The sequence below is a fragment of the Protopterus annectens genome, chromosome 9.part0 (genome assembly GCF_019279795.1).
Source record: "Protopterus annectens isolate FY-2018-M chromosome 9.part0, PAN1.0, whole genome shotgun sequence".
NCBI lineage: Eukaryota > Metazoa > Chordata > Ceratodontiformes > Protopteridae > Protopterus > Protopterus annectens.
Window position 1 is genome coordinate 155,250,950 of NC_056743.1, and position 21,376 is coordinate 155,272,325.

General features: G+C 39.4%; 1 protein-coding gene across 1 annotated transcript in view; it reads right to left on the reverse strand.

Annotated features, from left to right (window-relative positions):
* Nucleotides 1–21,376, reverse strand: part of LOC122811097 (dispanin subfamily A member 2b-like) — a 320,198-nt gene that overhangs the window by 68,415 nt on the left and 230,407 nt on the right. The window lies entirely within an intron of this gene.

The following is a 21,376-nucleotide window of genomic DNA, read 5'->3' on the forward strand; positions in this document are numbered from 1 at the left end:
TCCCTGGAAACAACAAACAACACTGAAGAATACAGTAGTCATTAAACAACTTAAAGAAGCACATACTGTAGAAAAGGAAGCAACTACATAAATAACCCTTAGCAAAGTGATTTACACACCTTTTTCTCCTTCATTTGAAAAGCTAAGCATGTTCTGGACTTGCACTTCGCTATAGGCACCATTTTCTTTAACCTGGTTATACATTTCTGTCATTCTGTCTGCTCTAAAAGCATACAACAAGTGCTTATCTATTAGAATCCAACTAACTGCAAACAGTACATAAAATTCTAAACTGAAAACTACCCCTACCAACAAACCACAGTTAACTCTGATGTATGGCATCCTCAGAATTACAAAAGTTAGTTGGCAGTGTTGTGGGGATATAACCCCTCACAATAAATTTTCTCCCTGTGTCAGCGTTGTGTTTTGGGGAACTAGGATATGGGATAGCATCATTGAGGACTTTCTGTCAAGCACCTTTTATAGAACCAAATTCTAATGATACTGTGCTACCTGGTACCACATTCAGAAATAATTTTAAATGGAATCTAAAGTCAGTTGAAAATATATGTGGTGATTAGAAATTTCACACTGGTCCTAAGAACTCGGAATGCTTTGCTGATTAGTCTTACAGAACTACCACCTATGATACCACCTTTCATTCTGACTGCTTGGCACTTTCAAGTTAAGAAACCTTTTGTTCTGCACTCAGCAAATCCTGCTCCAGTGAAAATGAGAAATGTCTGTGCTGAATGTGTGGGTCCTGTAGAAGTTTAAGCAATATTATCTCTGCAGTAACTAGGAAAGTAAATAGCATTTCACTAAAGCATATGATTTACAGGTACATCATGCTACTATATGCCTTTTTTGGCTAAAAGTCTACTGAAAAACATTGAAATAAATAAGTTATCTTATGTAACAGCATAAGACAATCAATATTACTATTTAAGGATAGTCCATGCCAACACAGTTTTCCAATAATTAGATGCTTGGAGTCAAGCCTTGAGATTACAGTAGTCATGTTACAACTAACACATCTGGAACCAGCTACCACAGTCTTCAGCTTTATCTGCTGTAACTGAAATTGTGGTCTCTGGAAAAGGAAACTGTGCTTACTGGTTCTTATCAATTCCCTTAGGATAAAAAAAAAATTTGATTCTTCACTGAATTCTTAGAATTGCATACAAATTCAACACTAGTTTGCTTTCAAGACTGACTCTCTAAACCTCTTCAGTACTTCAGCCCAACCAGCAGAAACAAAAATGAAATACACAGTTTAGTATGTTTTGCTGACGAAAGGACAAACTTCCTTAACCACGTCTGTTGTTTTGGTTTTGCAGGTAGTCAAGGCCTATGAGCTCAGAATGAAAAAGTACGGCTTTCCTTTTCAACTCTGAAACTCAGACTCATGTTTTGCAGGGAAAATATATTATCTTGACTTAACTATTTAACAGTGCAGTGTAAATACTCCAATAAAATTTTATATTAAATTAACTTTAATTTAATTATCAGTTTCAATTTATTGGGTTGTAGCTAGCTGTTATTTTTTTTAGGTATGACTTGTAAGCACTGTCTGGTTAATCAATTTGTTCAAACTTGCCAAGTAGACAAGTGGATCGTGAGGAGACTGAACCCTGGGCTATAGGATAAATCTCATCCTACAAATTTAACTACAATAAACTGAATAGTTGGACATGACCACAGAGCTAATGTGGCAGTTAATCATACTTAATGTGTTTCCATAACTTCATTTCCATATTATTACATGAAGCTGCTGAAATATCTTCCATGATCATTCTTAATAAAGGAAAAAAAAATCTTCATTTGTAAACTGTGCTATTTTTTGGGACTTCTTGCCTAGCTCTTAATTTAACAGAGAAATGCATGAAGACCATGGGTATTAGGTAATTCCTTAAAGAATCATAATTTAAATGAATAATGCGGCAACATCAGCCAGTTAAACCCCTTTAGTGCAGGTGCTGAGTTATACTGGTACATAGCAAGCTACACTGAGTGCTGAGTTAACTGTTTTACCCCATTTCTTTTTTTTTTAATTTTGAAACTTAGTAGGCCATGGTTAAACCATTCACAGTACATGTGTGCACATTTATGTGTGTTAGAGAGAGACAAGGTGAAATACATTATTGTAAGCAGATCTTCTTTCACTTGATTGTAGTCAAACATCAAAGGCATTTCCTTCACAAGTTGTAACTCCTGAGGATGGGTGGTCTGAGAAAGGAAAAAACTGACACCTACCAATAACTGATCAAGGTTTAATGATAATAGAACTGGCTTCTTAGGAACACAGCACGTGTGCCAATTAACATGCGAAACAAGCAGATATGCATTTCTGGAGGCAGAACGTCTTTCATTTGATCATATTTTAATGCAAAGGTAATTCTGGGGGTGACTTTGGAGAAAAGCTTAAATAATACTCCGCCCATGGTCACATTTTATATTTGTAGCCAATTTAACAGACTTCTTCACAATCTAAAGTTGTAACCAAAAGAAAGTGCTTATTCTTGGGAATTATTCTGTGTTTGAAAGAAGTTGACTATTTTGTGAAAGAAACAAATCACAAATCATTTTTTTCAGCTTTTGCTGGTATTACTAAATTGCTATTATACTTTCAAAGCAAATCTACTGCAGCATTTCATCTCTTGGAGGCAAAAACAAAATGCTTAAAAATCATAACTGTGATGTACTGCTGTCACATCATACCAGTATTTATTCTGAAAGCTTAAAGACCTTTGCATGGCCATTAGCCAATGTAGGTCCCACAGCATATGTGAATAAGGGTGGTGGTGATGCTCTCATCAATACTTTGGCCAAAAGAAGTTGACTTTTACTGAAGTTTCTCAGGGCTGCCGTAACATAGTTCTAGATAACCAGGTTTAAAGAACCTAGCCAAGAAGAGACCAAAGAACATAACACTGGATATGGTGTTAGATACTGCAGATGTTACTCAAATGTAAGTAAGAAGAGTTTGTCACTCAGGGATCCAGACTTTCTTTCAAATAAACATTTTTATTAAATTATCACATGTGAAATGGGCAATCTTACATTTATATAAATGAAAAACAAACATTGATACCACTTTAGTTGCGATCATTATATATCACAGATACCACTGAAACAACTGTAGTTGCAAACATTACATCACTTATAATCTATTCAGATACAAAGTTGGATTTAGAGTCATGCAGTTCTGTTCTGCCAGTATCAGCTTCTCACTGTCTGATTTGGTCCTCCTATTCCTTTCCTGCTGTTCTCTCAAATGTTGCTAATTTTGTTATGTCTGTAGTTTAAAAGATCGTGATCTGTTATGCTCAATATGAGCCAATACGTCTGTACGTCCAGAAAAGTACTGATACCTGAGTTAATACTGCACCCTACACATTGTTCCCTTGAATATTGACTGTACGTCTCTTACTGCATGCTACTATAGGTTTCCTATGTTTGCTTTACGGTAATCTGACATTATTTCCAACAAAAAAGCAAGCTTACTTTACTGCAATCTAGACTTCCATAGTAAGTAGAAAAAAAACAAAAGTTTAATAGCTAATTCTGTGAAAATACTTTTTCCAAGCTGTGAATTCCAGTATTATTTTTCAAAGTTGGTCACTGCAAAAGTAGTTTGGGTAGGGCAGTGATGCAGGAAACCACAGCTCACATTTGTGGCACAAGTGTATTAGTAGTGCAGGAAACCACAGCTCACATTTGTGGCACAAGTGTATTAGTAGTGCAGGAAACCACAGCTCACATTTGTGGCACAAGTGTATTAGTAGTGCAGGAAACCACAGCTCACATTTGTGGCACAAGTGTATTAGTAGTGCAGGAAACCACAGCTCACATTTGTGGCACAAGTGTATTAGTAGTGTGTCCATAAAGAAATCTTCCTTGTCCCATTCTAAAAGGTGCGCTTTATAACAATAGAAACTCTGATTAAAATAACACTCCTGAGCACTTCCCTTTGCTCTAATTACCACAATGTACAGTGAAAAGGATTTCACATCCAAAGTGATTATCTCTGATACAAACAGGTAGTAACTAGAATTTAAAATTGGTTACTGATATGTAGTCTTGGTTGGAAACCATAAAGGACCCAATATCCACTCTAAGCAAAATAACTGATGAAAACTAAAATAAATAACCACACCAACTACATCTGGATAACTTAACCAGGAACAGTACTTACACAGCTAGTTTTCCCTTGATGCACTTCTAGGGGCAAAATTTGCAATCAAAGAAGGTCAGAAACAAATAGAGATTAGCTGACCTGTTTGGCAAGGAAGTTTGGTGACATCCTGTTTGTTAATGATGATCAAATCTCAATTAGTGCAGAGTGAAAATTCATAATATTATTTATTTATTTGTTTTTATTTTGATGACTGGGCTAACTCTAAGAGACAGTTCACATTTTAAAGATGAATTAGGTAAATGTTTCCTATAGTTAACAGACTAAAAAAACCTCAACATTTTTATGTTGCAAGTGGGGAACAGATAAGTAGGAACAGGACATGTAATATAAATATCAGGTTATAACTTGAAGTGTGCAGGTTACATAGGTACAAATATAAAAAGAGAAAAGGTTATAAATTAGACCCTTTGCTGTAACCAGTTAATTGTAAGTAAAACATTATGCTTGATGACATCAAAATGACAATGTAAATAGCTGTGCATTTCACTAAAGCATATGATTTACAAGTACATCATGCACATATATGCCATTTTTGGCTAAATGTCTACTGAAAAAACATTGAAACAAATAAGTTATCTTATGTAACAGAATGAGACAAGTAATATTACTATTTAAGGATAGCCCATGTCAACGCAGTTTTCCAATGATCAGAGGCTTAGAGTCAAGCCTTGAGGTTACGGTAGTCATGTTACAACTAACACATCTGGAACCAACTATCACAGTCTTCAGCTTTATCTGTTGCAACTGAGAAAATCACTGACATTCTCATGGGCTGCATTGTGGCCTCTGAAAAAGTGCATTGCTTGTAATGGTGGTTATCAGTTCCCTTAGGATAAAAAAAGATCAGATCCTTCACTGATTTCTTATAATTGCAAACAAATTCAGCACCAGTTTTCTTTCAAGACTGACTCTGCAGACTCCTTCAGTACTTCAGCCCAACCAGCATAAACAAAAATGAAATAAACAGTCTAGTATGTTTTGTTGATGAAAGTACAAACTTCCTTAACCATGTCTGTTATTTTGTTTTTGCAGGTAGTCAAGGCTTATGAGCTCAGAATGAAAAATTACAGCTTTCCTTTTTCACTCTGAAACTCATTTAAATCAAGATAATACATTTTCCACGCAAAACATTAGCCTATTTAACAGTGCAGTGCAAATACCCGAATAAAATTTTATATTAATTCAAATTTAATTTTTTTGTCAGATGTGATGTTGTCAATCTTGCCTTTACTCTCACTGATGGGTCAGATCTGATTCATTGGATCCATCTTGGCCTTTTACAAAAGCTTGAGGCCTTCAGCAAAGCTCGTGGGCATTCTCCCTTACCCATAATGCAATTCCCTAACTTCCTCAGATCTTGTTTGCCACTCTGCGAAAGATATAGTTCCTGAGCAAGCTCTGGGCTAAATGTTTTCTTCATTATTTATATCTCTTAAATTTAAAACTTTTGTATTACTGGTTAGTCTAGTATAGTTTTCCATCTGTCTGTATATCCTTACCCAAGAGCGAATGTTGTTTCCCTTGTTTCCCTTTACGTCCGTTTAAGTGAGAGGATGTTTACTTGCATTTGTTTAAGGTAGAGGTAATTTATTACTCAACTTTCTTCTTCCCTTTATCTCCTTTATCATCCATTTGAGTTAATTTTTGTTAAAAAATAAATACATTTGTTTCTTGCTATCTTCTAAAGCCTTTCTGTCTCTTTAAGTCAGAGGAGTTTTTCTAGCGTGAGTGTCTCTCTCAGAGTGTGTGTGGTAGTTAATAAATATGTCTCAAAAGCCAGAAGGGAAACCTCTTGGTTTCAAGAAATGTGAACAGTGTGGGAAAACAGATGCCTGTAAGTGATTCACACACTTTGTGTGTGTATTGCTTGGGGCTTCTTCATCTCCAAGAGTCTTGCTCCATATGCCATGGTTTTAATCAAAAGGCTCTGATATAGTGCAAAAATAAACTTATTCTAAAGGGATTGCTGAAAACTCCTTTCTCTGAAGCTATTTCTACTGAGTTCTCCAAATCTGACAAATCAGCAAAATCTGACAAACCATCAAAACTTTCCACTTCAGTGCTGAAGTTTTCCTGGAGCCGAAGCAAAAAGCTCCTAGACAGTCTGCTCCAACAGAACCCTCAGAGCAGACAGTTGTCACTGAATACAAGAGTTTATCAGAGCAGCTGGAAACCTTGGCTCTGACCTCTTTGGCTCCCTCTGAATTTAGATATTGGAGTCATTCTCTTTCATTGGAACTGATGCCTTCTAGGTTCCCATCTCCATTTCTAGCAAAGTCAATATCTCCAACCCTTTCTACTCTGTCTACCAGGTATTTATTCGATGATGATGTGGATAGGGTAGTGCAGAGGCTGCTAAAGACACCAGCCTTGGCCAAGTTGTTATTGGATCCAAACCCAAAGGAATCGGATCAGATACACTCCTCCCCTTTGGTGCCTGCTTCTCCTCCAATCCATTCCATGGTTGCAGAGCCAGAAGATTCTAATGTCCAACTTGTGTCTGTTTCATATCTGGGACCAATAGGTTCCTCAGTTCTGATGTCTGCCCCGAGCATTTCCACCCAGTTGGGGCAAGAGACCTCTAGGAGCTGACACTTGCCATTCAGGTCTGTGGAGCCAATTCGTTTCTCTCCAGATCTGACCCTACCTCTGGGGGATTCGGCATGAGTGAATTCAGCTCCTACCTCTGCCTTGGAGCTTCTGTCTCGTGCACTGGAGATTCCTTTGTTTTTGACAACCATTTTGTCAGATCCAGGGTATTCTTTGGAGCAGGGGCAGACTGCTTTTGAGGTCATGAGGAGGGTTTTGACTGCATCGCAGTCTAAGACAGTCTATCTTGGATCTTCCTCCAAGTTCTGTGCAGGTGTTTTTGCCTTCTCACATACCCTCTTCAGGATGGCAGAGACTCCAGGCCTCAGGGTGGCTGACAGGGGAACCCCATCTTCTGAAACTTCCCCATACCACCCCACTGAGGAGGTCCCTTGGAAGAGGACTTGCAAGAGGAAGCATCTAGACTCCCCAGAGGAGTCTATCACATCCAATACTGATCTAGATGAAGCAGAAGGGTCCCCCCAGTCACATCCTGAAAATGTCTCTTTTGAAGACATCCTGGAAATTTTAAAGCAGAGAGGTAACTGACAGTCCACATCCCCTTCAGCTAGGGAATTAGTATACCTGAAGGCTTTCAGGTCTCACCCCTCAACCTGTTGGGTGACCCCTCCTTCTGATGAGCTTATTGAGTTAATTTCTTGGAAGGCATGGGACACCCCAGATTCCACAGAGCCAACCCAAAGGAGGCCAAATAAGTACATTACTGCGCCCAAGGGCAATAAAGGCATAGCAGTTGATGCCATAGTCGTGGCGGTGGTCACTAAAAAGCAACTACCTGAGACCATTTCCTCTATCCATCCTCTGATTAAGGATTCCAGGACCATGGCTAGCTATGGGAAACATGTATTTTCATCAGCAACCTTTGCATTACGTCAGTGAATAACCTGATACACACTTTTCCAGATTACAGAGGGATCTCTTGAAGGAACTTTTAGACTCCCTCCAAGGAGCTATAGCTGACGTAGTGGCAGATAAAGTCACTGCTTAGCTCGCCACCCTCAATTCAGTCATAAACTCTTCTATGAGACTCATATCTTATGCAGCAGATGGAACGAGTAGGGCTGTGGATTCAATTATCTCTCTCAAGAGGCAGGCCTGGATGCAGCTTTGCAATTTTCCTGAGCCCTTGAAGTCTTCCTTTATTAATGCCCCTATTGATGGCTCTTCTCTTTTTGGGCCGATAGTAACATAAATGCTTACCAGGTGTGAACAGGAAGACAAGACCTTGTCTGCCATTGGAGTACATTTTTCCACAACCACCAGACCTTTTCGCAAAGGTCTGAGAGGTAGTGGGAAGATGTGGTTCAGAAAATAACAAAAGTATTTCCAGGACACACAGGGTGGAAGTTCCCCTAGAGGCAGAGAGGGGAACAATAATGGAAGATGCTGCCCTCATGGCAGGAGAGGCCTGCAGAATCAGGGATCCAGAGAATCTTTTGTTGGTAGACCCTTTTATTGCTCCTGAAGGGGTGCCTGATTCCTCATCTCTGGAGTCAGGGGGGTGATTGTCTCTGCACCACAAAACCTGGTAAGAGATAAACGAGAAATGGGTGCAGGACATAATATCCAAGGGATATATTATTCCATTCCCCTTCCTCACTCCCATACACAAATCAGTTCCAGACATTCCAGCCAGTCAGAAGGAACAAGAGACATTATAAATTCAAAAGTTACTACGAAAAAGAGTCATCCAAGAAGTCCCCGCAGACCAGAAAGGATCTGAAACTTACTCCAGGTTCTTTTTAGTTCTAAAGAAAACAGGAGACTGGAGACAGAGCTAGGATCTCAGCCATCTAAACAAATCTGTGAAAAAGACCAAGTTCTGGATGGTGACAATGCAGTTGATACTTCCATTTCTGGAAAAAGACAATTGTATGTGCTCTATAGACCTTCAGGATGCATACTACCACGTACGAAAGGAAAGGCGATCCATAAGGCACTTGTGCTTCCAACTAGGAGCTAGCCACTTTCACTTTTGAGCTCTGCCCTTTGGAGTCACTATAGCCCCCAGAGTGCTCACCAAATACATGGCAGTAGTGGTGGCTCACCTGAGATGCCAAGGATTCCAGGTGTTTCCGTATGTAGACAACTGGCTCATAACTGCCTCGACCAGGCATCTTCTGCTACAAGCCAGGGACTATACTCTACAACTCTGTTCCTCCCTAGGTATTACCACAAATTATGAAAAATCTGCTCTAGAGTCATGCCAAAGCTTGGTCTTCATAGGAACAGAGATAAACACAACTACAATGATAGAAAAACTTCCACTAGACAGAGTAGAGGATCTTTGCCATTATGTAAAATTGTTAATCAGAAAGGAACAAGCTTCTGCCAAACTAGGTCTCCAAGTACTGGGAAAAATGGCTGCTTCAATTGTTCTCATTCCCTTAGCTTGTGTCCACATGAGAATACTTCAATGGTTACTTTTGACACAATGTTCAATTCTAGAACTTCCTATGATGAACAATATCAGGATAACCAATTTCTGCAAAAAGGATCTCCAATGATTTATTTACTCTCCTCTGGCGTCTCAAGGCCATCGCTTTATCCCTCTTCATCTCCAAGCCATGGTGACCTCGGACACTTCTCATATAGGGTGGGGGGGCATCATCGCAGGAAGACAGTTCAAGGTGTCTGGCAATGACACGAGGCTCATTTGCATATAAACATTCCAAAGATGAGGGCAGTGCTTTTGTCATTGCAAGCATTTCAGGACACCCTCCATCTAAGAACGCTAGCAATCCAATCAAACAATATACATAAAAAAACAGGGAGGGACCAGGTCCTACCCCCTTTGTCAAGAAGCCCTAAGGGTCTAGCAATGAGCAACAACTTCCAACCACTTTTGATAGCAATGCACATTCTGGGGAGATCCGATGTAATTACAGACAAATTGCACAGAGTCATATTATGGCAGCATGAGTGGTCCCTCAGTCAGAAAGTTGCAGAAGAAATCTTCCAAAAATGGGGCCAGCCTTGCTGCAACCTCTCTTCATCACCCACCAGTGCCAAATGCAGCAACTATTTTGCCCTGATCCCTCCTTGCAGGAGAGTCACCAAGGGATGCACTTGTTCACAACTGGCCCCCGGGACTTCTTTATGCTTTTCCACCAATTCCTCTAATTCCCAAGTTTTTTTCAGAAAGCAAGCATTTTGGAGATGACAGTAATCGTAATTGCTCCCTACTGGCCTCAACAAATCTGGTTCCCCTTCCTTCAGCCTCATATATGGGATGCACCATGGATTCTGGACCCTGCTCCTGACTTTTGACTCACCCACCAGGGACCAATCTGGACAATCTCAAACTATCATCTTGGCTGATCTAATTTCCCTGATTGCCAGGTTTCCTCTCCTTTCATCTCCAGTAAAACATATTTTATCTTCCCATAAATCATCTACATGTAAATTGTACAGTTGTAAATGGAAAAGATTTGTTTCATGGGCCAGTAATACACAAATAGATCCCTTTACTGCACCCATACATTCTATTCTAGAATTTTTGAAGAAACTTTTCAGTGAGGGTGCTGCTGCAGCCGCAATTAGATTTCAGTCAGCAGCAATTTCAAATTTTCATATAGGAGAAAGTGGTTCTGGAATCATGCCAAACAGACTTTGTAAAGAATTCTTGAAAGGAATTACAGTGATAACATCCCCATACAAAAAACGGTACCACCTTGGGATCTGAATTTTGTTTTGTCAAACATTATCTGTCTTCTTTTCAAACCATCTGCTACCTACGAATTGAAGTATCTCTCCTGGAAAACATTCCTCTTCGTAGCCATTTCTTCATCAAGGAGCGTTTCAGAATAAGAAACTTTATCTGCCAAGCCACCATACCTGGTATTTCACAAGGACAGAGTTTCTTTATGCACCAACCCCTCTTTCCTACCTAAAGATGTGTCAGAAAGTAACCTCAATCAATCTATCGTGCTACCAGTTTTCTTCCAAAATAAAGGGGAATATTCATTGCATCTTCTTGATGTTCATAGACAATTATATTTCTACTTACACAGACCTTCAGGAAACAGAAAATCAGATCAGCTATTTATTTCTTATTCTGATATTAGAAAAGGCCTAAAAGGTCCAAAGTTACCTTGTCTAAATGGCTTTCACAATGTATATCCTTCAGCTACAGTTTAAGAACAAAACTCTCACTACCCCTGTTAGAGCTCATTCCAATAGGTCTGTAGCTACTTCTGCAGCCTTTCAAGCTAGGTTATCTTTAGATAATATCTGCACTGCACAGCTTGGGTAAAACCTCATACCTTTATTACTAATTACAAAGTGGATTTGCCCTCAAGGAGTAGAGCCTCTTTCGGTTCTATGGTTCTGAGGAATACTCTCCCATGAGCCACCCAAGAGTCAGGTTGCTAGGGACGTGGTCTCATCAGTGAGAATAAAGGCGAGATTGACAACATCACATAAAGAAGTTATGTACTTGCCATAACGTTCCATGTGTGTTGTCCATCTCGTCTTTTATTCTCACAACCCATCCTCCATACCCCCTACCTATACTTCTGGGAGACCGAGTAGCACTAATTGGATGTTATAGAACTCTATAGTCTCAGAGATAATTAATGTCTGTTAAGATCTGAGGAAGTTAAACTGAGATAACTGCTTCCATAGATTGTTTGCCCTTAATATGTCAGAGTTGCATTATGGGTAAGGGAGAATGCCCACAAACATTGCTGAAGGCCTTAAGCTTTTCTAAAAGGCCGAGACGGATTCGATGAATCAGACCTGACCCATTCCTAACAGTAAAGGTCGAGATGGGCAACACACATGGAACGTTATGGTAAGTATATAACTTCTTTTTTCTGACTATTGGGTTGTATCTAGCTGTTAACTGGTTACTGTTTAACCATTAATATGCATTAATATGTATGAATATTCATTAGGATCATACTTGCATACTTTATTGACATATTTTTTAATTGAACTGTGAACTATTTAAGAGAGGCTAGTGTGATTAGTGATTCAGCTGAGTGAGTTTTGCAATGGATAGACCAAAATGAAGTGATCTAGTTAAGCGTTTATGTTAAACTTTATTTTTTATTAATAAAGCTGAGTGATTTACTTGTTTGTGGAGCCGAAGTGTTTTTTCCACCAATCAAACACTTTTTCCCCAAATTTGTACATGGACTTGGGGTGTCATGTCGACATTGAATATCACCTAAAATCAATGTTACATTGATGTGTGGCTAGCCATGCTACAGTCATTCTTCCATAGTGCATACACGCACACTCACACTTAAGTTAATTTAGTGTGTTCATTCCGCTTACTGCATGTCTTTGAGTGGGTGTGCTCTGGTTCCCTCCCATATTTCAAACACAGGGAGACCATTCAGACTCCACAAAAAAGGCACTCCAGCTGAGATATGAACCATAGAACCTCTTGCTGTGAAACTAAGTACAGTTGTAGAAGCTGAAATTACCATAAAAGTAGATGTTGGAATGATCACTGTTACAGCACCCTTAGCTATATGGCTTATATCATTCTAAGAATATAACAGCAGGCCAGCATCCAAAGCTTCAGGGCACCTTCCACACACTCAAATGGTCAAGCAGCTTAGCATAAAAAAAAAAAATCAAAAAACAAAGTGGGTGGAAGTAGGAAGCGACTCCTGCATCAGTCATCATTTGAAAATCTACTCTTATAGTAAGTTCCACTTACACAACTCTACTATGTTCTTTATACTGAATACTGTGGCAACAGCCTCAGTTATATGGGTAGATTACCATAGCCAAATGTTAACTGAAAAACTGAATTATCAATGTATATTTTCTACATGGTAAGAAGGAAGAAGACTGTTATCCAACAGTCTTTGCTGGCATTATCACCAGAAAATCAAACAGTTTGCAAGGGACAGGCAAAATATGTGGAAATGCAGAGATGTTCTGCAAAATCCTGGAAAGTTGAATAGTATTGCTACCATATATTGATGTACAATTGTAAAAAGCCTAATTACACATTTATCTGTTTTTCAATATTTTTTCTCTGGAAAAAACAAACAACACTGAAGAATACAATAGTTATTAAACAACTTAAAGAAGCACATCCTGTAGAAAAGGAAGCGACTACATAAACACCCCTTAGCAAAGTGATTTCCACACCTTTTTCTCCTTTATTTGAAAAGCTAAGCATGTTCTGGACTTGCACTTCGCTATAGGCACCATTTTCTTTAACCTGGTTATACATTTCTGTCATTCTGTCTGCTCTAAAAGCATACAACAAGTGCTTATCTATTAGAATCCAACTAACTGCAAACAGAACATAAAATTCTAAACTGAAAACTACCCCTACCAACAAACCACAGTTAACTCTGATGTATGGCATCCTCAGAATTACAAAAGTTAGTTGGCAGTGTTGTGGGGATATAACCCCTCACAATAAATTTTCTCCCTGTGTCAGCGTTGTGTTTTGGGGAACTAGGATATGGGATAGCATCATTGAGGACTTTCTGTCAAGCACCTTTTATAGAACCAAATTCTAATGATACTGTGCTACCTGGTACCACATTCAGAAATAATTTTAAATGGAATCTAAAGTCAGTTGAAAATATATGTGGTGATTAGAAATTTCACACTGGTCCTAAGAACTCGGAATGCTTTGCTGATTAGTCTTACAGAACTACCACCTATGATACCACCTTTCATTCTGACTGCTTGGCACTTTCAAGTTAAGAAACCTTTTGTTCTGCACTCAGCAAATCCTGCTCCAGTGAAAATGAGAAATGTCTGTGCTGAATGTGTGGGTCCTGTAGAAGTTTAAGCAATATTATCTCTGCAGTAACTAGGAAAGTAAATAGCATTTCACTAAAGCATATGATTTACAGGTACATCATGCAACTATATGCCTTTTTTGGTCAAACGTCTACTGAAAAACTTTGAAACAAATAAGTTATCTTATGTAACTTAGGTTCTTAGGTTAGTACTAGGCTAAGTGCCCCTGCGAGCCATTGTAAGCCTAGCCAATTAGTCCTTGTGAGACTCAAACCCTGCACCTTGTGTTTTTGTAAGGCAAACACCTTAACCATTAGGCCATCCTCCCAACTGAATGTGACAAGTAATATTAATATTTAAGGATAGCCCATGCCAACGCAGTTTTCCCATGATCAGAGGCTTGGAGTCAAGCCTTGAGGTTACAGTAGTCATGTTACAACTAACACATCTGGAACCAATTACCACAGTCTTCAGCTTTATCTGCTGTAACTGAAATTGTGGTCTCTGGAAAAGTACACTACTCTTACTGGTGATTATCAATTCCCTTAGGATAAAAAATTATATATATTATTCTTCACTGACTTCTTAGAATTGCATACAAATTAAACACTAGTTTGCTTTCAAGACTGATTCTCCAAACCTCTTCAGTACTTCAGCCCAACCAGCATAAACAAAAATGAAATAAACAGTTTAGTATGTTTTGTTGACGAAAGGACAAACTTCCTTAACCACGTCTGTTGTTTTGGTTTTGCAGGTAGTCAAGGCCTATGAGCTCAGAATGAAAAAGTACGGCTTTCCTTTTCAACCCTGAAACTCAGAGTCATGTTTTGCAGGGAAAATATATTATCTTGATTTAACTATTTAACAGTGCAGTGCAAATATCCCAATAAAATTTTATATTAAATTAACTTTAATTTAATTATTAGTTTCAATTTATTGGGTTGTAGCTAGCTGTTATTTTTTTAGGTATGACTTGTAAGCACTGTCTGGTTAATCAATTTGTTCAAACTTGCCAAGTAGACAAGTGAATCGTGAGGCTATTGAACCCTGGGCTATAGGATAAAGCTCATCCTACAAATTTAACTACAATAAACTGAATAGATGGACATGACCACAGAGCTAATGTGGCAGTTAATCATACTTAATGTGTTTTCATAACTTCATTGGTTTTCCATACTATTACATGAAGCTGCTGAAATATCTTCCATGATCATTCCTAATAAAGAAAAAAAAAAAACATTTCTTCATTTGTACACTGTGCTATTTTTTGGGACTTCTTGCCTAGCTCTTAATTTAAAAGAGAAATATATGAAGACCATGGGTATTAGGTAATTCCTTAAAGAACCATAGTTTAGATGAATAATGCAGCGAATTCAGACAGTTAAACCACTTTAGTGCAGGTGCTGAGTTATACTGGTACATAGCAAGCTACTCTGAGTGCTGAGTTAACTGTTTTATCCCATTTTTTTTAATTTTGAAACTTAGTAGGCCATGGTTAAGCCACTCAGAGTACGTGTGCACATTTATGTGTGTCAGAGAGAGACAAGGTGAACTACATTATTATAATCAGACCTTCTTTCACTTGATTGTAGTCAAACATCAAAGGCATTTCCTTCACAAGTTGTGACTCCTGAGGATGGGCGGTTTGAGAAAGGAAAAAAACTTCACCTACCAATATCTGATCAAGGTTTAATGATAATAGAACTAGCTTCTTAGGAACACAGCACGTGTGCCAATTAACATGCAAAACAAGCAGATATGCATTTCTGGAGGCAGAACGTCTTTCATTTGATCATATTTTAATGCAAAGGTAATTCTGGGGGTGTCTTTGGAGAAAAGCTTAAATAATACTCCAGCATGGTCACGTTTTATATTTTTAGACATTTTAACAGACTTCTTCACAATCTAAAGTTGTAACCAAAAGAAAGTGATTATTCTTGGGAAATATTCTGTGTTTGAAAGAAGTTGACTATTTTGTGAAAGAAACAAATCACAAATCATTTTTCAGCTTTTGCTAGTATTACTAAATTGCTATTATCCTTTCAAAGGAAATCAATTGCAGTATTTCATCCATTAGAATTTGATGCCCAGTAAATCTTCATTACATATGGCACGCAGTAAGAATGAAAATTATATTTTCTTCATCTCTTGGAGGCAAAAACAGAATACTTAAAAATCATAATTATGATGTACTGCTGTCACATCATACCAGTATTTATTCTGAAAGCTTAAAGACCTTTGCATGGCCATTAGCCAATGTAGGTCCCACAGCATATGTGAATAAGGGTGGTGGTGATGCTCTCATCAATACTTTGGCCAAAAGAAGTTGACTTTTACTGAAGTTTCTCAGGGCTGCCATCACATAGTTCTAGATAACCAGGTTTAAAGAACCTAGCCAAGAAGAGACCAAAGAACATAGCACTGGATATGGTGTTAGATACTGCAGATGTTCCTCAAATGTAAGTAAGAAGAGTTTGTCACTCAGGGATCCAGACTTTCTTTCAAATAAACATCTTTATTAAATTATCACATGTGACATAGGCAATCTTACATTTATATAAATGAAAAACAAACATTGATACCACTTTAGTTGCGAGCATTATATATCACAGATACCACTGAAACAACTGTAGTTGCAAACATTATATCACTTATAATCTATTCAGATACAAAGTTGGATTTAGAGTCATGCAGTTCTGTTCTGCCAGTATCAGCTTCTCACTGCCTACTTTGGTCCTCCTATTCCTCTTTCCTGTTATTCTCTCAAATGTTGTTAATTTTGTTATGTCTGTAGTTTAAAAGATCGTGATCTGTTATGCTCAATATGAGCCAATACGTCTGTTAGTCCAGAAAAGCACTGATACCTAAGTTAATACTGCACCCTACACATTGTTCCCTTGAATATTGACTGTATGTCTCTTACTGCATGCTACTATAGGTTTCCTATGTTTGCTTTATTGTAATCTGACATTAATTATTTCCAACAAAAAAACAAGCTTACTTTACTGCAAGCTAGACTTCCTTAGTAAGTAGAAAAAAGCAAAAGTTTAATAGCTATTTCTGTGAAAATACTTTCTCCAAGCTGTGAATTCAAGTATTATTTTTCAAAGTTGTTCACTGCAAAAGTAGTTCTAGCTTTGGGTAGGGCTGTGATGCAGGAAACCACAGCTCACATTTGTGGCACAAGTGTATCAGTAGTATGTCCATAAAGAAATCTTCCTTGTCCCATTCTAAAAGGTGCGCTTTATAACAATAGAAAGTCTGATTAAAATAACACTCCTGAGCACTTCCCTTTGCTCTAATTACCACAATGTACAGTGAAAAGGATTTCACATCCAAAGTGATTCTGTCCGATACAAACAGGTAGTAACTAGAATTTAAAATTGGTTACTGATATGTAATCTTGGTTGGAAACCATAAAGGACCCCATATCCACTCTAAGCAAATTAACTGATGAAAACTAAAATAAATAACCGCACCAACTAGATCTGGATAACTTAACCAGGAACAGTACTTACACAGACAGTTTTTCCTTGATGCACTTCTAGGGGCAAAATTTGCAATCAAATAATGTCAGAAACAAACAGAGATTAGCTGACCTGTTTGGCAAGGAAGTTTGGTGACATCCTGTTTGTTAATGATGATCAAATCTCAATTAGTGCAGAGTGAAAATTCATAATATTATTTATTTATTTATTTGTTTATATTTTGATGACTGGGCTAACTCTAAGGGACAGTTCACATTTTAAAGATGAATTAGGTAAATGTTTACCATAGGTAGCAAACTAAAATAACCACAACATTTTTATGTTGCAAGTGGGGAACAGATAAGTAGGAACAGGACATGTAATATAAATATCAGGTTATAACTTGAAGTGTGCAGGTTACAAAGGTACAAATATAAAAATAGAAAAGGTTATAAATTAGACCCATTGCTGTAACCAGTTAATTGTAAGTAAAACATTATGCTTGATGACATCAAAATGACAATGAAAATGTGAGTCCCCTGAGAACAATAACATTTTAAAAAACATGGGCCGGATTTATGAAAACTTGCACGGAGTGCAAGAAGAGTGTAAGAGCTCACAGAGGCAATATGTCTGTCGTGCGATCCAGGTACAGCCAGCAGGGGCATGCACGAGAGCTGCTAAAGCTACTCTTGCATGGACAGCATCATGGTATGCAAATCACCTCATTTGCTGCTAAAAGCTATGCAAATGAGGTAAATTTGCAATCCAGGAAACACTAGCCGGTCCGTGGAAGATTAGTGCCATCTGCTTAAATGTACTCCGTTGGTAACGGAGTACCGTTCTGCAAACAGCTAAATGGAGCTATGACAACTCCAAATAAAGGATGCATACAGTTGAGGAAGCATGCCAATGGCCAAATATAAGGCCATTGGTATTTATAAATGTTTAAAATTATGAAAATCTAACTTTTTTCCCCAATCTCCGATGTTTAAGCATAGCGCAGCATCGCGCAAACGTGCTGCACTTTAAAAAACAAGAAAATAATTTAAAAATAGCCAAAAATAGCCATTTTCACTAAAAAGCTCATCCTGTCATGCTGTCATGCAGGTGAATGGCAGGCTGAAGACAACATGGCCACTGAGTACTGGTTGCTAAGGGGGGAAGCTCAGTGTGAGAGATGTAACCATGCATTAGTAGGCAATCCTATGCAAATGAGGATAAGGATAGTGAATCCTAATTTTCCCCAGCATGTGAGCCATGTCCCAAGAGTGTAAGTGTAGGAGTAGGTGAGTAGTAGAGTAGAATATAGGTAACATCATGAGGGGGTGTGTCAGAAAGGCTGTAAGGTTATTGGAGCACAGTGTCTTGTGTTTGCCCTGAGTTGCTCAGGATTGCAAGAGGCGTGTCTACAGTTGTCCTTTTTGAAAACCAGAAACCAAAGGTGCACACTGTGAAAATATCCAAAATTTCTTGCAAACGTGCACACAGTGTGTGCGCTCGTTTGTGCGGCACTGCCCCATGTGGAAACAGAAAGGGAAAAGGAAGGAAAAGAAGTAGTAGAAAGTTAACCAAGGAGAACTAGCAGAGCTGCCAGGTGAAATATATCAGAATCAGCCAATTACACATGTAACAGACTAGCCCAGCCCAGCCCAGCACTTTAAACTCTGTAAACAGCATTCTACCCCGTTTTTTCCCAAGAACTCTGCAACACTGCAGCATACAAAGTGGGAAAGCTTAAAAACTTTAAAGTCAGACAAAATGTTAGGGGCTGCTCTTGCTATCATAAACCAACATGTGCAAGGTACTGAGGGTGGTGATGTTGTGAATGCTGCTGAGCAACCCACAGTGAGGAGACGGAGAAGATTGTACAGACCCAGGGTAACCTACTAGGGGCTACATGAGCTGGAGATAGTGGAGTGCTATAGGGTGGACAGAGACCTCCTGCAGCAAATTGTTGAGCTGTGCCAGCCACGCCTCACACACAGAACCAACAGAGGGGAACCCATCCCAGTGGATACCAAGGTATGTGTTGGCCTAAGAATACTAGCTACAGGTACCTTCCAGAGACCAACTGGTGATATGATGGGGATTTCACAGGCATCAGCATCCAGGGTACGACACCAGTTCCTGGATGTCATGTCAGCACATGTCGGTGAGCACGTATATTTCCCCAATTCCCGTGAGGCATTGGCCAGCAATATGCGTCTTTTCCACCAAATAGCAGAATACCCTGAGATAGTGGGTGCAATAGACTGCATGCACATACACATCAAAGCACCACCCGGTGAGCGGGGTAGGGTCTACATCAACTGCAAGGGCTTCCCTTCCATCAACTACCAGGCCGTGTGCGATGCCCAGGGCATAATAATGAATGTGTGTGCTGGCTGCCCTGGAAGCTATCACGATTCCCACATCTGGCATCTGATGCAGCTGTACCAGAGATTTGCCAATGGGGACATCCCTAATGGTCACCTAGTGTGGGATGCTGGATATGCACTGGAGCCGTGGCTAATGACACCCATCAGAAATGCACAGACACCTGAACAAGAACTCCATAATGAGGCACACGCACAAACAAGAAACATAATTGATCATGTGTTTGGGATGCTCAAGTCATGGTTCCGGTGCCTGGACACATCTGGTGGGGCCTTGCAGTACTCACCAACTACATGTACCCAATTTGTCATGGTATATGTCATGCTACACAATATGATCCTGCAGAAACAGCTGCAGCAGGAACAACATGGGGCAGGGCCAAACAGCCCCCCACCATTGCCAAGGCCTGCACAAGCACAGTGTGACTCGGAGGAGGAACAAATAGAGCCTGTCCCAGTAGGCAGAAGGAGGTGTGCCCAGTATGCCCTGGCCTTGGCAAAGAGGCAGCGCATAGTACATACACTGACTCAGTAGGAACCCTGGAAATGACACCTCTCTCTGACTCGCACGTACAGTAAAATGGATGCCTAACTTGACACTACCTGTTTTCAAACAAGTATAGAGAGTGTAATATGTGCATCCGACATAGGCAGCCCTGCAGCACCACCTGAGGCATGAGTTCCTATTTTAAGCAATATAAAGCACTGCTAAGCAAATTTTACCAGTATTGAGCATATTTAAATACAATTGGGTGTAGCTGCGCACCACGCTAACCAGTGCAACATCGGGCAACATCGGGCAACGTTGGGCAATGTTGGGCGAAGTCGAGCAAAGTCGGGTAAACACGCTCACACCTGCTTTACTATTCCTTAACCAGTCAGGTCTGCCCAGCAGGAAAATAAAAAGCAGTGACAGGGCTCGAACTCAGGATACTGTGCACTATAGTCACAGTACTGAACCACTAAGCCATGACAGCATTTCACTGGCACAGACACAACCTAAGTCACTCACACACATACCAGTTGTGGGGGGTTCACATACCTAACAGTCACAGCCAGCTGGACAATTGTAGACAAATGCAAACACAAACAAATGCTGTATCATGCCCTCTGAAGAGGCATATGAATAACCTCCCCCCAGGCTTATGCAGACAGATAACAGCAGGCCAGGCAGTGTGATGTGGGTTGGGTAGGCTATGAAGTCACAAACTAATATGCGTGTAATTGGAAGCTAAGGTCTGTAGTACAGTGGTATGCGTCAAGCCAGTACGATAGGCAACAGTACAGACTGAAATGGAGTACCTGACATAGCAGTGCAGGCCTAGCAAATGTGTATGTGTCAGGTGTACCCCTCATCCTATGTAAACCCACAGTAACAATCAGGTGTCCCCCCCAGGTAAAAATGTACAAATAATAGCTGTCCCCCCTGTATATATAAATGTTGATAAGTCTCTGCAAATTGACTCATGGAAGCCCTGCAGACACAGCATGCTTCCTGTCGATGTACAACACAAAGATGAGCCCTGAAGTAAAAACCAACTTAATTTTCCACACACATATAGTATATATGCCCATAGTGGGCATGCTCACACACTTAAACAAATTTAGCAAATTCCAGTCACCAACATACTGAAAGGTCATACTTGGCATGCTCACACACTTAAATAAACAAAGCAAATGTCAGTCAACAATATACTGAAAGGTCATACTGAGCATGCTCACACACTTAGGCCATGTCTGAGTACAGCAGTGGGCCACACATATCTGGCAGTTGCAGGTCTTACTCCAGACATTTGTCACTATTCACCATTCCTGCCTTGCGCACACAGTAATATGAAAACAGACCCATATAATATATTGGACCCCTGTCATAATCAAACTATGTACTACAAGTACTTAAGTTGTTCAAAGAAAGTGAAAATCCAAAGAAGATCAATAAATCTCCGATCAGTATCATCAAGAAACAATGAGCACTCCTAACATTATCCAAGTCACGT